The following is a 14,845-nucleotide window of genomic DNA, read 5'->3' on the forward strand; positions in this document are numbered from 1 at the left end:
CTATTTTGTTGAACATATACTAGTGTAATAATCAAATGAAAGCAAATGTAGACCTGATCAAACATGTAAATGGTAATTTCTGAACATGAATTTTATGTTTAAGAAGTATATATATGAAAAGATTAAAACAATATGTGATCTATTGCAACGTCACATTGGCACATATAACTTCTTAGTTACGTGCAGAAAAGGAATTTAATTAGATTCAAATCAATCTACGTTCTGGTAAATCCAGAAAAAGGCTTCGGAAGCACGTAGTTTATTAAGTGTTTCAATTATAAACAAAGTTTAACATACAAAACTATCAGCCTGTTTTCCCAGATAGTACATGTAAGAAGTTAATTTTTATAAATATTGTCTCTCCGACGTCTTTACACATGAGGAAACTGAGATGGTTCATCCACAGTTTTATTCAATAATGCCATTTTATGCATGACCACATAGTAAACCCGTTGCCAAATACAGGTGGGGGGAATAAGGAGGTTGTACACCTCAGCCTGGAAACTATCCTCAATTTATCCACGACTTGTTACTCAGGCAAATTTAGGATACATATTTATATTTCATCATGACACTTATTATGGGATATCCGGTGGGGACAAAACCATGTTTATTCAAGATGCAGCACTTCAATAAAACATCTATTTGTAAGATTCTATCGACACCAGTATGACAGCAAAAAACGAGAGTACGCTGTATTAAGTAAACAGTTTAATGTACAAAGTGGTGGGAATTTTCCGAACTCGATATTCTTTTGTATTTAAACTGATAAGATTTTTAAAAGTATATACAATAACAGCAGTACAACTTAGTCTTCACTAAGAATGGGTATAAGTGGAGACAAGATAATTGTCGATGTCAATATTCGTGTTGCTTACTTATTAGTTTTCGATGTTGTGTCTTGAGTACTTTTATTTGTCTGTTTGTCTTTCTCTTTTTTAGCCATGGCGTTGTCCGTTAATTTGTTATCTATGAGTTTGACTGTCCCTCTGGTATTTTTCGCCCCTCTTTTGTATACATTCTATATTATATTTTAAGTCAAATTTGAAAGTCCAAACAGTATAATATGGCTACCCACATACATTTGTATATTATTATTATTTTCCTTTGTCTATTTTCAATTGCAAAATAGTCATTTATGGTTGTTTTATTCCTTCTTAAGGTGGTACATAACACTACAGGGAGATAACTCTGTAAAGTCGGCTTAACGTTTTAATTACGTTGTGTTGTGAAAGGTTTATAAAGCTTCTCAATGATCAAAATTGGTATTTGTCAAATTGCTTTATAACCAGTGTAATTTTTCTAACAAAACGGTAGGTTCAAATTTTAAAAAAAAAACTTGATATTTTCGTTAAAGTGTCAAAAATTTTATGAAAATTTAACGAGCCAAATTAATTTTAGTGAAAGTGTTGGGTACCACCTTAATATTTCATATCTTACAATCAATCGCCTTGACTTTAGAGTCATCATTTCTCCACAGGATACAAACTAAATTTTTCGAGTATCTTCTCTCTCAGTTCACATTCATGCATCATTAGTTTAAAGATGTTCAAATCTCAAAAATCGAGTATAAAGAGACAAAGCAATGTAATAAACAAAAACTGATGCAATAGCAAATACTCCATATGTGAAAGACTGTGAAAGTAAAAAAAAACATTCAAAATGTATAATTTCAATTTTGGTATCCGATATTTTATTTTATTTCGTGTTTTAATATTTTTAATGATTTTTCTGACATAAAATGAGAAAACAAATTAGTTGTACCTTTATAGTGAATTATACCTTCATTTACCTGTGTAATCCTACAACGACATCTACTAACATCAGCTATCGTTTAACTGGGACACAGGTAGCATGATAAAAATATTGTAAAAAAATAACACTAGTGTATCAACATAAGTAACATATATATTACTTAATGTTCCATCAAATTAAGCCAACGTAAATTAATGCCTAATTATCATGTTTATGTGATATTAGTAATTCATATCAGTTACATCTTAATCTTATTATTGAAATGCTTCATTTCACCTCGACTTGGCTAGAATCACATATACGGAAATCACACTGTAACCTGTTTGTTTGGATTGGTACAATATAATTGAAATCAGAAAAAAACTATACGGTTAGCATCATACAAGTTCACTCCCAGGACTTGACACCAGCACATACATACATTATTAGGTCGATCCAGTTTCTGAGGAAATGCCGTTTACATATGTTTATCACTTATCACTTATAGTATGGTTTATCATTCTAAGTCGATTCGATGTAAATTGTACAAATTCAATAGCTGTTACGGTTATCGCTTGGTGGCAAATAAAAATAACAAAATTTTACAATAGTTCATTATGTCTTTGAGTACTGACATACAGTTTCTTCAAGGATTTTTTTTTAAATTGACAAAATCAAAATTAAAGTCAATGATACATATAACCGAATTAAGATTTTCGTTTCAAGTTTATGATTTAAGATAGCTGGCATTTGACCGGAAACATATATAAAAAAAAATATCTCTTGCACAAAAGCTTATTTCCTCTTACATAGTTTAGAGAAAATATTGTTAAAGAAAGGGAATTTTTTATATTTATTTTAACGTTCGCTTGCAACACGTTTTCCTAGATGTTTAAAAGAAAGTTTGTCCAACGAACTGAATAGCAAGAGTTACCTTCCGTACGACACGGATTTCATTCAGCTATTGCATCACACATTTGTACTTGTAGTAAATTTCAGTAGTCTCCCGTAAAGATCAGTTTTTTTGTGGGTGTCAAAATATTTTGTGTTGTATATTTCCCTCAGATAACGAAAAAACAACTAATATTAAGGGAAAATTCTACAAAATATTACAAAATTACATAGCTATTTATGCCAAAGCACTGACTGATAGTAGTTATCAAATGTATTGTCCATTTGACTTCTATATATTTGCAGAAAAAAAATCTTAAAAATTCATTTTTATAAATTAATAATTTTTTCTTCGATGTATGTTAATATATGATATATACGAACTCAGACTATTAATTTCATAATTTTTGGTCAATAATTAAAAAAGTTTCCCATAAGTCTCTATGTTAATTTTATTTTTTGAAGTGTTGATTATCTGATGGAGTAAGTATAAGTAGTGTAACGGCCTTCCAATCAAAACAAAATCAACATACATGTGCTTTTAATGTTTGTTTATTTGAACCATGTGATTTTACCAATTTGAATATTAAAGGACACCAATGAAAATGATCATCGCTTTATAATTTTGATTATTGATTTTATGTCATTATATAAGTTAACTTACTATATACAAGCTTTTCAAGCTTTTAGCATGTGAGTTTTAGAACAATGCAAAGAGGATCTGAAAAGTTTATTAAAAAACAGACTAAAGTTAAAATTGCATTCAGTTATTTATTAATGTGCAAAATGCACATCTTGGAAGCAAACAATTTGGGAAAATTAAAAAAAATGTTTTTATAGTTGGTAAATTATGTCATAACCCATGTCCACTAACAGAACATATGAACATATGTCAGAGTTCGTATATATCATATATTAACATACATCGAGGAAAAAAATATTAATCTATAAAAATGAATTTTTAAGAATTTCTTTCTGCAAAAATATAGAAGTCAAATGGACAATACCAGGATTATAATTTAGTACGCCGGACGCGCGTTTCGTCTACATAAGACTCATCAGTGACGCTCATATCAAAATATTTATAAAGCCAATCAAGTACGAAGTTGAAGAGCATTAAGGATCCGAAACTCCAAAAAGTTGTGCCAAATGCGGCTAAGGTAATCTATTCCTGGCCAAGAAATCCTTAGTTTTTCGAAAAATTAAAAGTTTTGTAAACAGGAAATTTATAAAAATGTCAACATATTTAAAAAAAAAAAAAAAAAAAAAAAAAAAACGACTTTAAAAAAAGGCGTTATTGCTACGTATAGTCAGAATGATCATAAACTATTCTTTTTGCCAGTAAAGCAAAGAATCAAAGAAGTGTTAAAGTCTAAAATTAAAGACTATGATATTGATCCCGATAAAACACACATATTTAAATTAAGAGCTTTGAAGATATCAATTTATTTTTAATTGGAAGTTTACTTTCAACAAGGAAATATAAAGGTATCCGAAAACGACGAAACAATTTTCCACTTATATTTGAACATAATCAGAAAGAATTAAAGGGTTTCAATTAGGGATAAAAACAACAGACTAGGAGTTGTAAGAATACACAATAAACTGAATACAATCAATGAAATGACATAATTGATGCATATATTTTCAAATAATTCATTTAATCCTTATGTTTTTTAAAAGATAGTTTTTCATGTATGCACATTATCTCAATTGTTGAAAAATGAGTATTTTCAATCAATGTCCTGTGTACGGATGCCATCACGAGTTGGTTGACCGTTATGGAATAACCGTTTCACAGATGTTATCGGATATGTTTCTTACATCGTAAGTACAACCCCATTCCCTTTTATGAATGTGACCTACCGAATTATACTATTTACCGAATTTGTTATAACATGAGCTACACGATGGGTGCCACTTGTGGAGCAGGATCTGCTTACCCTTCCGGAGCACCTGAGTTCATCCCCAGTATTTGGTGGTGTTTTTGTTGCTTATTCTTTAGTTTTATATGTTGTATCATGTGTACTATTGTTTGTCTGTTTGTCTTTTTCATTTTTAGCCATGGCGCTGTTAGTTTATTTTCGATTTAAGAGTTTAACTATCCCTCTGGTATCTTTCGTCTCTCGTTTGTTAGCATAAATTGCTTATTATTGGTATAAAGAAGACTTAATGTATCCAAAGAATACCACTTATGTTTTAAAATAAACTGCAAGAAAACGGAGGACACCCGTGATTGAAATTATCAATAAGTATGCAATTCAAAAATAACGCAATTTTTTTTTCATTTTGTCCATATCTCATGCTTTTCTAGTGCAGATATATTTAAAAATTTGTAATTTAAATTGGTTTTGCAGTATTTAATATAGGCAAATAAATACATGTATAGCAAAAATATCTTTTTTTATATAGATTAGAACTTTAGTTATTCCGTTTGAATGGTTTTTCACTTGTACTTTTTTTGGACCCTTTATATCTTGCTGTTCGGTGGAGCCAACCCTCTGTGTTCAAGACGTTAATATGACCTATAATAATTTACTTCAATAAATTGTGACTTGGATAGAGAGTTGTCACATTTGAACTCATACCACATCTTCTTATATCTTCTTAAATCTAAAACAAAATACCCTATATAATACCCTGTTTGGATCTAATATTGAATGTTAGAAAATGTACTGCTGCAATTGATGATTTAATTAAAAGTTAATTGTTTAAATAAATAGATCTACGGCATACACATGGCGGACTCGAATGTGCCATGGAGACGCTGAAGTGCGCTAGTCACGCTGGAGTGCGATGGTCTACGCCGAATTTCGATGGTCCTTACGCTGATGTTCAATGGTCTATTTGACGCATGATTGCTAGTTAAAAATTCACAGACGTGCAATTATTATGAAAAGTAGAATTTTTAATATTAAATATATGAAGTAACATGTTTATTGTTGTCCTTTAATACAGATGGATACTAAATGAGAAATCGTCATTTTTAATTTCTTATGTAAACATAATTTTGCATCGAAATTTAACTTTACTTTCATGTTCCTCTTATGATATTAATGTTTAAATACCGTATTATTACACGGATATTCTGTCTGCGGACACGATTCAACATACGTTAAAAAGAACCTTTCGTCGATTTCGAGAAAAAAAATCTCGACAGATTGATTGATTGATTGTTGGTTGCTAAACGCCCAGCGGAAGATATTTCATGCATAGGAACGAAAACAAGTTGACAATAAATCAAATAGGTAGGTCTTGTAATAATATAGGCCATCCGGGATGATGGTCGGTGAAATTTGGACTGCCACTGGGAAATGAGGATATATTGGACAAGGACAGACATTTTGCCTTGCAACAGGCCACGTACGGACCCCTCAAAGAGTTGTAGCAAGGGTTCTTATCATGTAAAGAGCGTGACACTCTCTTTGAATGAGGCATCGGATTTAACGCCCCCATTCTGACCGGACGTAGCTGCAAACTTGATACATTCCGCACTGCAAATCGGACGCCCGCTTTGGCCGCTTTTACTGCCGATCGGAAGAAGACCAAGTGACCATATTTCTATTCCCCAGTCACCCTTCGGGGACAAAAATCTCGACAAAAGTTTAAGTTATATTCTATCGACTAATCCTCCCATTTCTCGTAGTTTTAAAATTTTATATATATGCCACTGCTGGTGGACGTTTCGTCCCCGAGGATATCAACAGCCTAGTAGTCAACATTTCGGTGTTGACATGAATATCAATAATGTGGTCATTTTTATAATTTTCCTGTTTACAAAACTTTGAATTTTATGAAAAACTAAGGATTTTCTTATCCCAGGCATAGATTACCTTAGCCGCATTTGGCACAATTTTTTGGACTTTTGGATCCTGAATGCTCTTCAACATTGTACTTGTTTGGCTTTATAAATAGTTTGATATGAGCGTCACTGATGAGTCTTATGTAGACGAAACGCGCGTCTGGCGTACTAAATTATAATCCTGGTACCTTTGATAACTAATTATATACGTCTCATCAACTAAAACCCCTGTAAAACTGCTTCTTACATACACATTGACTTCTACATTGAATTTAAAAGATTTGAAAATTTAGTTTGAATAGACCATCGCACTTCAGCGTTACCACCATCGCACTTCGGCGTAGCTATCAACAAGCTATCATCACAATGCCGGCATTGTACTTCAGCGTGATGAAAAACGCACTTCAGCGTTGAACTATCGCACCACAGCGTGACCATCGCGGTTCGGGCTACCATCGTGGTTCAGAGTCTTACACACATACGATACATTTTCAAAAGATATTTATTCTGTTAATTTTGACAATGTAACAGAACTATTTACAACTGTCATACAAGTGAGAGATTTAGCTAGCTGTAAAACCATGAATAATCATTTTTTATGTTTTGTCAATTTTAATGATGTTTCCCTTTTTAGAATTTATCTTAAAGTTCGATGTTTCTGTTATACACATAAGTCTTGTTGTTTAATAAAGACATTGTGTCATTAGGTTACTTACAAACTACCAAATAAGATTAGAACTTAGAACCATAACGTTTTGAAGAAATGACCCACTGAATTAGTCTAATCAAAGTGAATAAATTCGACAGAAACAACTACAGATCTGCCGTTAAAATCAAATTCTACGGGTAATGAAAACATTCATATCTGTTCATTTTGATCTTTTAGTCAATGGTACACGTAGTAATATTTATAAAAAAAAACCCAATGTTTTCAATAAGGTTTCAACTGGTTAATTTTACATCATATAATTCGAAAAATTAACTGAAGCCAAACTTGATACATTCCGCACAGCCAAACGGACGCCCCACTTTGGCAAGCGTTTTACTGCCGATCCATTGTATGGTATACCTTATGGAATTTATGTGTAACTATTGACAATTACTGCATGTTTACCTGTTATGATCAACACGTTCGTTGCCTCTAGAGAATCTACGTTTTTTTGTCGAGTTCATTGCTCAGTTTTCTGTGAAGTAATTTGTAGACTGTGTTGTCTTGACGTCGTATTTCGTTCGTGTTATAGTATGTTTCTTTTGTAGATTCTTCTTTGTTCCTTTGATAATATTTGAAGCATTTTCAATAATATCAATGACGTAGCAACGTAATTGACGACATCATGTTAAATTGATTTTTCAGCTTGTACAGATTTCTTGTGTTTTTTTGGGTTTTTTTTGGGGTGGGGGGGGTTTGGGGGGTTTGGGTTTTTTTTTTTTTTTTTTTGTAAAACGACTTTTAGTAATGTGGCCAATTTAATAATTATCAAACAGAGTGAAAATGACTTATCATCGAAAATGTATTCACATAAACAAAAACATGGGTACAACGTGTACAGCAAAACCTGATTACCCTTCCAGAGCACATGAGATCACCCCTTCTTTTGGTAGGGTTTCTTTTTTCTCAGTCCTTGGTTTTCTGTATCGTGCTTTGTGTCCTATTTTGAGTCTGTTTTTGTCTTTTTAGACATGGATTTCTCAGTATATATGCGACTAATGAGTTTGAATGATCCTTTTGTATCTTATGATTCTTGGTATTTTATTATTCTCGTTAGTACCTATAGTGTTTTGTAGGCGGTTGTTTGCCGTTTCATCGTTCTTTTTTCTCATAGTTTTGTTGATTTCTGTTCGACAAATGCATTCTGATTGTAGTTATTCTGTCTCTTTTTCAAATTATTAATAACTTTTATTCACTTTAAACTATATTTAGTTTTCAGAAAAGTATCTATTGTTGAAGAAGTATTTTGACTTCTTATCTTTTGTTGTTCTTGTGTTTATTGATTTGTGGGTTTTCGATCTTTTATTTATTGAGTAAATAGCTTTAACTCTATATTATACTTTTCCAGCGCATCTACATTTGTAATTTTGTTAACTGTTAGTGGTAGTGAAACATGCCATGGTTGTTGTGTGCAATGCAAATGTCTTTGTATAACGAATAAAGAAAACAAAATCTATCATATAATCAAACTAAATATATGCTACAGTTTTTTTATGTTGACATATAAAGTATATCATAAACTCGGACATTTTTTTATTTCTTAAATCTTTTATTAAACAAAATCATAGTTTGTTATTGACTTCATTTAAATATATCCTCTTAGAACATCTCTCTTCGGTAACCGTAGCCTGAAAAATAAATTCATTAATTGAAGTTGATAATGGCGAACGGTTCAAATACTATTCTTCGATATATATTTCTGGTGTAGATTAAAATAAAGAAAATTGATGACAATTAATCCTCATCCTTGCTTTAGAATTACATTTGGTCAAAAGAAACAAAAGTGTTGATTCGTGCATATAAGTCTCTTGATTTGACAACACCATGTATTATTGATATAAATTTCAGTTGTCCTTTTACCTAAATGATCTACAAAACAGATAAGCCATCATTCGAAGATATTTTATTGAGATTTGTCACAAATTGCATCGTAAATAAACTCATCATAGATATCATGATTTATATTTTGTACCCTACACACGCGTTTCGTTAACAAAAGACTTATAAATGAAACTGGAAAAGAAAAATAATAAAAATACCAAATAAAGTACGTGGCAAATGAGCATTGACGAGCCTAATTCAGGAAGGTTTTACAAATTCAAGCTACGGTGATCTATTCCTGAGGTAGGAAATCCTGAGTATTTCGGAAATACAAATTTTTGTTAACAGTTTTCTATAATTTTGACCATATTAAACATACATGTCGTGCCTCACGACAATAATATGATTAAACACCCCTTTAATCGAAAAGGAGTAGGTCCAGTAAGACCTCTTTTTGGCCCCAAAATATAGCAGTATTGCAAAATTGTTAAAATGTCCACTTTTAGTTATTTTTTCGACAGAAGAATGTTTCTACTACATAAATATGGGCTGTTGTTGACTATACAATGCACATATATCGTGTACTAGCAGCATTAAGTCATGCTAAGTTACTGAAATCTTCACAATTCGAGCATTTTAGTTAAATTTTAGATGGTTTACGTGTAAAACGAAATTGGCCGCATTCGTGTTCATCCTTAATATTAAAATGTAGGGTGTATTTTATGATAATACATAACATATATTAAGGTTGAGGATGAACACGGATGCGGCCACTTTCATTTTTTACAAAAACCATCTGAAAAGTGACATTTTTTAGCTTTTTTGGTAGATTTTTCATATTTGAGCTTGAATCGGGTCGTTTTTAATGACTTAATCAGTTAAAATCTTTCACAAAAACTAATTAATAAAATTGAGAATGGAAATGGGGAATGTGTCAAAGAGACAACAACCCGACCAAAATAAAAAAACACAACAGCAGAAGGTCACCAACAGGTCTTCAATGTAGCGAGAAATTCCCGCACCCGGAGGCGTCCTTCAGCTGGCCCCTAAACAAATATATACTAGTTCAGTGATAATGAACGCCATACTAATTTCCAAATTGTTCACAAGAAACTAAAATTTAAATAATACAAGACTAACAAGAGGCTCCTGACTTGGGACAGGCGCAAAAAATGCGGCGGGGTTAAACATCTTTGTGAGATCTCAACCCTCCCCCTATACCTCTAACCAGTGTAGAAAAGTAAAAGCATAACAATACGCACATTAAAATTCAGTTCAAGAGAAGTCCGAGTCTGATGTCAGAAGATGTAACCAAAGAAAATAAACAAAATGACAATAATACATAAATAACAACAGACTACTAGCAGTTAACTGACATGCCAGCTCCAGACTTCAATTAAACTGACTGAAAGATTATGATTTCATCATATGAACATCAGGCACAATCCTTCCCGTAAGGGGTTTAGTATCATACCATTGTTTCAAATGAAATAGACACTTAAGTGTTTAAAAAGTGGTCAAAATCTTTCGTCTGATGAACCTGAAATTTGAAGCCAAAATCGATCCTTACCGGACCTACTCCTTTATAGAATTTCAGCTTTTGGGGATGGAAAGCTTGATTTATATTTAGTACAACAAGTCTACCATATGGTTTTATGTATATTTTCATTCGTGTAGATGTTTTATCCGTCAAATGAATAAAACTACCAGTGAACAATGTATATTTACTCATTGAAAATGCATTATGCGTTTAGAGTTGATATACGAATTCAAGTTCGTTCTTCAAAAGAATTTATCAGAAAACCTTCAGACTATGGGAGTCTAGAACATAATATGGAACATCGGAAGCATGTTCCGTGTGTACCAAGGATATGTGAATATTGACTTAAAATAACCATTGCGTGTAGTAATATAAAAAAATCCTTTTGTACACATTACCTTACTGATTTGTAATTTCTACCAGTGACGATGACTGTTATATCCCTGTGGTTCATAAGTGTTGTATACTTGATCTAAAAGATGATAATTAAAATTAAATTCATATCAAGCTTAGATTGAAATAGTCACCAAACACGACGTTTTAAGACATAAGTTGTGTGCTTTAAAATTCTTAACAAACATTTAATATCAATACGTACCACGAATACAACATTTAGCACCTTTGCATCCATATGGTTGATTTACGTCACATGTAAATCCTTTGCGACATGCATTTCCAATTTCACAATAACCATCTTTATCGTAGCATATTGGCATCAAGTTTTTGTAATAGCCAGCTGTAAGATATAATAAGGTTGTTATTTGTCGGACAACAGAAAGAGCAATACATAAAAAAAAGATAATCTAAAATAGATCTAACACTGAATATTAAATTTAACAACATACACTTCATAAACTGGTTGAAATAAGAAGGTCTTAGAGTATGTAATATTTCTGTTCGGAAGAAAACGAAATGATTATATTATTACTTCGTCCAAAACACTTAAAAACATTTTCAACAGGGTAATAAATAAGAAAAAAATGAATTTGATAATACAAATTATTGACGCTCAACATGAATATTAGTCATTTCTTAACGCACAAGGGATATGTCCATGTTCACACGTAAAATATTGCTTCTTCTTTTGATTACTGAAAATGATGAACCGATTCATAATTCGTTATCTCTCCACGAGCTTAATTTTCGGGATAGTTAATAAAAAGTAGAACAATTGTGATATTACAAAATCACATGCAGTCGTATACATAGTTATAACGTGTGATTTCCTTTATTTTTGGCTTTTAATTGTCAAAATTAGGTATTCCAGTTAAGCTTATGTATATCCTGAGATGTTAGTTGGTTTTAAGTAATACTCATAAATAGTATTTCATGAGTATATTTGCCACATCAAAAGCAGTCATAATGTACGTTGATGTACCCAATGTAACAAAGAAATCGAAATTGACGACAAACCATAAAAAAATATGTAAGTATTAAGTATTGAACGACAACAATACCATGTATGTTAAAATAAAGAAAATAAAAAATTATCTAAAATTAAAAAAAAACAAAAAAACTTCATAATAACCAACACTTCAATGTTTCTAGTTGAAATGAAAGTTGAATGACTGAAAACCGAAATATAAATTACACTGCACCATGTCGTTCTGTCTCGAGATATTTTAACTAGCCAAATTCAAACAAGATGAAAACTACAATATGACCAATGTCTTTCATGTTGAATTTTTCATTTATTTGTTGTAAATTAGTTCAATTCATTGAACTATGTTGTTCATTTTCTTTAATATTTTCATATATGATTTGAATGTTGTTTACCTAGCAACCCCCAGATTTTCTCATATTTTCTTTTATATATCATACACTTCGCCATACTACATCAAAATGAATTACTTAAATATTATTTTGAAAGAATAACACACATCCAACATCCAATTGGTTTAGTTTAAAGACGTCATAAAAGACCGCTTCATAAGAAATAATTTATTTTGATTTTATTTTCATCACGGAAGTAAGGTACAGTTGGACGAGAAAAAGTTGAACAAACTCTTAAATTATTTTAACTAAGTGTTTGATCTTTAATTATGTTGGCCTCGATCTATTGAAATCTATTGTCAAAATGCACATCTGGTGCAGTAAAATTGATTGGTTCCGTATTTAATGTGACTAAACCTTAACGGGCCTAGATTTGAAAAATGAAATTTTTTCCCAATTCAAATAGCTGTATTCAAGCACAACATGAAAATGTTCTTCAACCTTTCGTGCGTAGTGAAAACTCTAACTTTTGTTTAGAAAAAAACTGATAACGCAGATTTAAAGTGGTGTTCAGTAAATTTAAGATTCATTTGTTGCCGTAAAAAACACATCAAACTGATATGTTATTCTCTGTTAAAGAAACAACAGGCAAAGAAAAAGAAATGATATAATATCATTTCCATTCGCTTATGATAAGGAACTTCCGATTTGAATTTTTCTTGGAGTTTTGTATTTTGTAATTTTACTTTTTATGTATTCCAACATATTTCGAAATATTCTTACAGTAAGTAATAAAAACCTTCAACATGAGTCAAGATGAGTTAGAGCTATTGTGATGTTAATTTAATCACCTGTGTCATAGATATAATAACTTTTTTTCTTTTTCTGGCAGTTACAGAATAATATTTAAACAGAATTAAAAAACATAATATATATGAAGCAAAAATTTTAATAAACATATATTTTTAATTTCTCATTGTAGGGACAAAATGACAGAATAAAACCAAATGTCAGAATCTTCGACAAACAGTTTTGCCTTGTTAATATGGAAGCATAAAGAATAAAAGAACTTGGTATTGAACTGACCTGAAACGCACACAGCGGTTAACACTAGAATAGCGACGATCACCTGGATTGACTTCATCTTGGATGTTTGCAGTGTATCCTTGAATGTTCATGCTGCTTTAAATATGAAAGCAAAATAGATTTTTAGACAGATGTGTCTCTCGTTATATGCATGAATTAAAAAGACATGTACAAGATTGGATTAAACTATAAAACAGCATGCTATATGTTAAAATCGGAGGGTAAAACATGATAATAGAATGAAAATAAAACTATTGAGTATCTAAATCGTGTTAGAACACAATTTAAGTTTTGATGCGGATAAATATCAAATTAGGATAACATTATATTAAAGGTTTTATTTTACATTACATTAGCAATACAAGTCATTATCATTCAGTTAACATATAAAGAAATATGCTTGTAAAACGTATGACAAATCTACAGTTTCAGCATTTATGAAATATAACGACAAATTGTTTTCACTCAGTGTTTCCAAAAAGTTACATTTTTTTAATAGAACCCTTACCACTGGTAACAAAAAGGAAAGGTTTAAGGTTTATCTAAGTCAAAAGAAAGTTTACGAAATTCAGATTTTCTTGAAATAACAAACAAAAAAAGCAAAAGATACCAAGGGAATATAAAGAAAAACATACTTTGAAGAAAAACAGAAAATAAGATTGCAAAACGAAACCGATAAAAATATCCAACAACACCCCTAAGACACAACAAAGATCAAAAACGATTCGGCTACTAACGCCATTAAAATTTCGTGGTAATCGGAGATGATTCGGAAGTGTAGGCCGATTTTGTTGCTTATAATTTGGTACTCAAAATTCGGATTTTTTTCTACATAAGACTTATAAGAAAAATTAGGAGGTTTAATCAAATACAAAATTGAAGAAGAAAAAAATGACTAGAGGTTGGTAACGACAATTGGAACATTTCAATGGTCATGTGTGAAACTGATATTCTATAACTACCAACCAAGTCATGATCAAACTTTAAAATATTTTAAAAACTTTACAAATAGGAATTTTATTTCAATAGCAGCAAACCTGTATCAAGATATAAATTTTAACATTAACTTTTGAATAGCTTCACCATATACACCGCTACTGGAATTTTGCTGCATAGAAGTGATGAATTAATAATAATTGTCGAGCTACATTCATCTATGTTATCGCAAAGTTCATTTCTTAATCGATTCTCAACTTCTAGATGTAAGGCACGATATAAAGCAGACTAATTACAAGTTCTTTGAGAAGACAATTTCAACACAGTAACCCAACTTTGTGTTTTGGGAAGGGGCATGCTATATTAAGAACTGAAAGTTATTCATGAAAAGCTACTGTATACATTAAAGCTCACATAGGTAATAAATCGACAAGAAGAGGAACACGTAGACGCACGTAAAATATGTGTTGTCAATTGTTAAAAATCAATCAACTCTCAGCATCAGGGAACGTTTTGTTTGAATCAGAATATTTTCTAGCAAAGCGCATTATTCTACTGTTTATACATATTGAATGTTTAATCAATATTTGATTTGTTAAGACTATCCAACTTG

The 14,845-nt window shown here is 31.2% G+C and overlaps 1 protein-coding gene and 1 long non-coding RNA gene across 2 annotated transcripts in view; one reads left to right on the forward strand and one right to left on the reverse strand.

The window, feature by feature from the left end:
- LOC143062798 (uncharacterized) overlaps positions 1 to 14,845 on the forward strand; it is a 528,850-nt gene that overhangs the window by 94,340 nt on the left and 419,665 nt on the right. The gene's annotated exons all lie outside the window — the stretch shown is intronic.
- Positions 8,653 to 13,372, reverse strand: LOC143062097 (uncharacterized). The gene is made up of 4 exons (XR_012974545.1): positions 13,297 to 13,372; positions 11,096 to 11,233; positions 10,896 to 10,969; positions 8,653 to 8,764 (listed from the first exon to the last, which is right to left on the reverse strand). It is a non-coding gene; the product is annotated as an uncharacterized LOC143062097 (long non-coding RNA).

Source organism: Mytilus galloprovincialis, chromosome 2, assembly GCF_965363235.1.
Source record: "Mytilus galloprovincialis chromosome 2, xbMytGall1.hap1.1, whole genome shotgun sequence".
NCBI lineage: Eukaryota > Metazoa > Mollusca > Bivalvia > Mytilida > Mytilidae > Mytilus > Mytilus galloprovincialis.